Raw genomic sequence first — 6,127 nt, forward strand, 5'->3', positions numbered from 1 at the left:
TCATTTTCAACAATGGAGCTATAAAGGTTGAAAAAGGTTATTATCATTTTGGAGAAAATCTCATCAACATCAATATTTCCTATAAAGCTTTACTGATGGTTTTATGAGATCTAATTCCTCCAAAAGCACATCCCATTCATTGTAGCATTGAAATCCACATATCACCACTGTAAGAGTTGAAAAACATATAACATGTAACTAATCATTTTTCAATGTTTCCATTCATGTGTTACTTTAAGTCTATGCCAAATAAACATATTAACAGACAGAATATGCATTAAAAGTACTTTTTACAATCAACACACCTTTTGACGGGGCTGCCAGTATGAAATAATGTTCTAGTTGCTCCATTAAAAACAAAGTGCTGTACCAACTGCTGTAACTTACTAAAGGTAACTTGAAATTTACCAAAACATCTTCAAACATTCTTTGTGGGACTGAACATTGTATTCTCATGTGTAGACACACCTAAAAAAAATTAAATAAACACCCACACACACTATTGTCCATCGGTGGGAAATCTCCACTGTCCACTCCTCTTTTCTTCTGTTGTTGTAGCTGGACACCAGCTCAGCTTTCATCAGCAGGTCACAACAAGTCTGACTTTAATTAGTCTGATGCTGTTTCTTTAGCATTTATACAGAATCCAACAGCAATACTAGAACATGTGCAACTAATGAGCCCATCAAAAAACAAAAGGGAAATCAGGGGCTTGTTTTTGCAATGGCATATTAGAGTCATTGTAGATAATGAAAAAACGGGAGTACATTTTTGCCAAAAAACAAAAAATTTGAGATGAATGTTTCCAGAAAATTTCTTAGATTGATCTCAAAATTTCTGACTTTTTTGGCAGAAACATCCTCCTTCTTTTGTTTTCTATCCACACTGACCCTAATACACTGTTGGACGTTCCTCACTTTTGGTCCATTAGGAGCCAACCAGACGTAGCAGTGTGGCTCTCAAAGAGGCAAATTCCAGCCAAGACTCAGACTCTGTGCTTTCATCCCTCCTTAAAGAAAAGAACTGCAGCCCCGGCGGTGGAGGAGGTGGAGGTGGGAAACAATCCAGACACGGAACAGTGGAGCAGAAAAGCCTGAATACATGCATCTCTGAGAGATAATCCTGAAGAGAACAAAACCAGAAATTCGCTTTCACCACAGCGATCTAGTTAAGCTGATCTTTGCAGACGCTCTCTTAAGGAGAGCTGACCGAGCATTCTGGTCTAAAGTTGACTAATCTGTAGCATGTATAATCTGACACTTTGACTGGAATACTGTAGAGTAACAAGAGGAATCTGACAAATACAGTTTTATTCAAACATATGGCGGATCAACATCGCTAACTGTCTTCTATGTCTAGAAGAGAAATAGAGTTCTAGTAGTTGAGGTAGAGTTATGAAAACCATCATTTGTGATGTGAATCTGTGTAATTGAATCATTTATTGAGAGAGGCATGCTCTAATCCCAGCAGTGGGGTTCGGTTGGTGCAGTCCTTCAGTGAGTGTAAGAGAACCATTGGCTAACATAACTTCAAACAATTCAAAATAGAAACCAAAACTTAAAAGACGTGGAGGAAATACATGTGCAGCCAAGCTGGAGTAGAAAACAAAAACAACAACAACAAGCAGGAGAGGTTGGTTTGCCCCAACAACCCGCAGACAGAGAAATGGAGCAATGCTTCACGAACTGAAGAAAACATTTTTATTTCATCTGGATATGGACCGTTTCTCAAATGATCCTCAAAAACTAAATTCCAACCCGAGTAGATTGTAAAGCACGGTGGCTGAAGCATCATGATGTCTGTTTTTCCTCAGCCTATTTTTGACATGTCAGGAATCACAGTAAGATGTAGAAAAGGAGCGACTAGGCATCATGGAGCAACTCGGCTACAGAAACCCAACAGAAATCAAACTATGATGTTTTTGAGGAAAAAAAAACAAAGAATATGAGGGAACTGTGGGATGCAGGCTGAAGACCTGATCACAGGTTTGACAAGTTGATTGACTCTGATAGTAAATGTAACATAACGAGTGATTTGATTATTTTTCTTTGGATATGTTACTTTTTCTTCCCTTTCCATAGAGAAAAAAGTTTCTCGTTTTTCTTATTTTTTATTTTAGTTTCTAAGAGAAAGTGTAGATCTCACTTTGAACCCAATACATTATAATCATAAAGAGCCAAACATGGAGAAACAGCATTCAGCTTCTATTCACATCAAATCTGGAACAAACTTCCAGAAAAATGCAAAACAGAAGAAACACTGAGTTTCTTTAAATCAAGAATAAAAACCAATCTGTTCAGAGTTGCTTTTTGAATCATAACTGGAACACTGTCCAACATATTTTGACATTACTAGTTTCACACTTGCTTATGTTTTGATGTTTTCATGACATAAAGCTCTCTGAACTACCTTGATGCTGAAATGTCCCACACAAATAACTGATTAATCAGAAACAGAACATAAAAAAAAAAAAAACCTTTTAAAGACTTAAAAAAATGTTTTAAATGATTCAGGCTGACAGAAAATACCGATGCACATAGTTATTGTGGAAGCAGATGTGATAAAGTCAGATGCTGAGCAGGCTTACCGGCTGATATCCTGAGTGTGCGGCGGTCAGTGGTGGAGCAGGGAGTCCTGACTGAAGACCAGGAGTTCATGTGGCGCTCCGTGGAAGAACTGATGCTCTGACACAAGGAATGCCGTCCTATGACCCCTCTCCTCTCTCCCTCAAGACGGCCCGAGGAATGAAACTGTAGCTCTTTTTGTCTCACAACAAATTTGATAACAGAAAAGGAGCCCCGACGGGGAGCCTTTCGCCTGAACCCTGACCCCACCCTTTCTCTTCGCATCCCCTTCTCCTCTGAGAGCCACTTGTGCGCTCCACAATAGCTTGAGTCAGAATAAGAGCCGCAGTTTGGCAATGGGGGGTCAGGCAGGGGAGGGGGGAGGAGAAGAATGGCATGCCTCAGTCGGGTAGGACGCCATGGTAACCAGGGCTGGTGCTGCAGCAAGAGCCTTAAACATGAACTCCACACACACACGCACACACACACGCACACACACACCCTGCTGAAGAAGAGAAGATTTGGAGTTGTTAATTGTGGAGTTTATGACTGAGTCTCAGAGATGATCTTTTGTGGACGGCCTCCTGCTCCACAGGGCAGCGAGGGGTGAGGAGAGAAACAAAACCAGCACAGGAACGGGTGGGTGTTCACAGCAAAAAACACAAAATATTTCTAATTATGGTCCAGTTTATAGTGCAAATACCTTAGTGCACTTGAAATAAGACAAAACTAATTTACAAGTAACTTTTCAGCAAGATACAGGAGCTTGTTTTAGGTAAAAAAAACTGATGAAAATGTGTTCGATCCACTCTGATTATTTCCGTTTCTCATTCTTTCATAAGTGAATTAATTTGCCAGTGGTCCATTCTGGTATTAAAAAAAAAAAAAATCAGTATTAAGGATTTATTTACTCAAATTGAGTCCCTATTTGTAGCTGAAAAGTTACTTGAAGATATTTTTTGTCTGATTTCCAATGTATCAAATCCTTGGTGAGACTTTGTGTTTCTGCAGTGTTCCAGGGGCAAACAGAGGCCCTTGTTGCCCAGTTGCCTCCTGGGGGCATCTCCAGTCAGAATGCCCAAAATAATCAGTCACACAGTCGACGGACAGATGTGGAGAAAGGCCCGTCTGGCTGAGGGGGGATAATATTTCTTTCATATGTGGGCTCCACAGCTGTGTGCTGCAGACATGAACCCTTATTCTCTTCCGTATTATCCGCATGCAAATTCTATTCTGCTGACTTGAATGCAGCCACTATCTGCAGAGGCCTGAGACGGGCTTTGACATCGCTACCCCGTTAATCTGCTGCCAACTTCTATTTGGGGTGGTTGCCCCCCTCCTCCACCTTTGTTTGGCCCGTCTACTTTCTCCATTTGGTAGCCGCGCAGCAAAAACATTTCTTTGTGGATTGGCTGATATCAAGAGCATCATTCTTCGTGCCGCTGAAAGAGGTTCAGGCAAAAATGGTTCCTCTGATGGTTCAGTGACACTGAAGAAATGATTTTATTTTTCAATATAACTCCCCTCTACTGCTTATATTGCTACATCAGGGCTATTGTAGAAAGAAAAAAAAGGAGAAACACCTGCCAAAAAACTGATGTTTTGAGATTAAACTAAAAAAAATTCTAAAAGGAAAACTTGGAAACTTTGAGATCCAAAAATCAAAAGTTTTCACCCTTAGGAGCTCAAAAAAATTCCAAGTGTTTTTCTAGAAAATTTCTGAGCTTAATCTCAAAATTTATAAGTTTTCACTCTCGCAAATTTCCAAGTGCTTTCTAGAAAATTTCTGAGAATCTCAATTTTTTTTTTTTTGGTGGAAATTTACTCTTTTTTTCTATGTACAATGGCCCTAATACACCATCATAGATTTCAGAAACTGATCCAAATGCAAGAACTTCTAACAGAATTCATACATCTGGAATTTTCTTTTTATAATAAAAATTGTCAAAAGATGCAAATATCCCCTCAAAGCTGCCAAATGAGACAATATGCTCACCGGGAAGGAAAACTGAATCAGTCCAAGTGAAATCAACATCACCAGATTGAACGTCAGGTTTTATTTGACAAATTTACCAAAGGGAGAAAAGAAAAGGAGAACTGAAGTTAACATTTTCTCATGGGAACGCCCATTCTGAGATTTACTACTCAGACTGATTGGTAAAGAAAGCTGCTGTGAAGGGCATTCCGCAGAGTTTTTAATACCACAAGACATGTGTGTAGTATTGTGTCAAGCTGTGGGGCCCCATGATGTGTGTGTGTGTGTGTGTGTCTGTGTGTGTGTGTGTGTGTGTGTGTGTGTGTGTGTAACACAGGAGCACAAACATGTTAAGACACCTGGGTTTAAAGGAAGTGACACAAAGCTCCGGTAAAAGGAAGTGCATATGACTAAAACAGCCTGGTGGTTCAGGAATCCTTACAAAAATAGTTTTCATTAATGCAGGGGTATGTAGCATTTATTTAAAAAAAATTTTTTTTTAAGTTTACTATGTTGTGACGGCACAGACAGATAATCTGAAGAAAAAAATGGAGTTCCTCTGCCTTCTACCAGTGCTAACGCGAAACAACCAATCAGAGCCGGAAGGAGGGCTTTAGTGCTGTCAATCATCCTCATAAGCGGCTCATTCCCCCTTCCTCTGTATTTCCCCTCTCATGAACGCTAAGTGTTTTTCCGGAAAGGTAAGTTGTTTCTCTGTCATTTGCAATTTAATCAGAACACACACAAGTTTGATTGACAGCATTAAGACCCTCCTCCTGACTCTGATTGGTCGTTTCTGACTAAACTGTGTATTCAGTGCCAACTGTATTTCTTCATTTCACACAGGGAGAAGGCAGAGTTCAGACTTTCCACAGATTGTCTCATACCATACAGTCAGGTTATGGTGACAGTTTCAAAAAAGTTAAATACCTCAGCTTTAAATTGTGAGTTTTGTATGTTGCACGTCTATTAAAATGGTTGATTGAATAACTAATTGAAAGTGGAGAACTGACTACAACCCTGGAAATCATCAAAGCGACACTTTAAATGTTTCTCTTAGAGAATCTCTTCAAATCCATTTATGGCTTGAACAAAATCATGCAGCTGTTCAAAGACTGGCTGTGGAGCTGGGGCTCCACATGCTGTGCCATCCAGAACCCAACAGACCGAGTCCAAAAGGTTAGAGTTAACTCTAACCCCATATCCGAGTCCCATCAAGACCCAGATATTCTGATTTGTTTTGGAAACATTGTGAAATGATGTCAACGGGACATTTTCCTGTGTTGTTTTGGTTCTGAACAGGAAGGCAGATTGGTTGATTTAAGAAACATCAACTCAATAGTTTGTTGTCTTGATTGGACCCTAGGCATCAGCTCTTGGTTCCCTGGTGAAACTCAAAGCCTGATTCCCGTCAGTTTCCTGTTTACAGGTCAACCTGTTGCACTAGTGAGTCATACACTCATGTTTGTTCTGCCACTTAACTGGACCTGCAATGAAATATGTTGCAGGTTGCATTATCAACAAGTCCTATCAAAACAGAGGCTAAACATGCTAACATTAGCCTAGCACTGAAGCATGAAAACGTCAT

General features: G+C 39.9%; 1 protein-coding gene across 1 annotated transcript in view; it reads right to left on the reverse strand.

Moving 5' to 3' along the window:
- Positions 1 to 2,872, reverse strand: part of gpr17 (G protein-coupled receptor 17) — an 11,342-nt gene extending 8,470 nt beyond the window's left edge. The window contains exon 1 of the mRNA XM_015035957.1: positions 2,588 to 2,872. The gene's annotated coding sequence lies outside the window, so the exon portion shown is untranslated. The remainder of the gene's footprint in view (positions 1 to 2,587) is intronic.
- Positions 2,873 to 6,127: the final 3,255 nt, after the last annotated feature.

The sequence above is a fragment of the Poecilia latipinna genome, unplaced genomic scaffold, assembly GCF_001443285.1.
Source record: "Poecilia latipinna isolate Pla-1442-1.1 unplaced genomic scaffold, P_latipinna-1.0 Scaffold352, whole genome shotgun sequence".
NCBI lineage: Eukaryota > Metazoa > Chordata > Actinopteri > Cyprinodontiformes > Poeciliidae > Poecilia > Poecilia latipinna.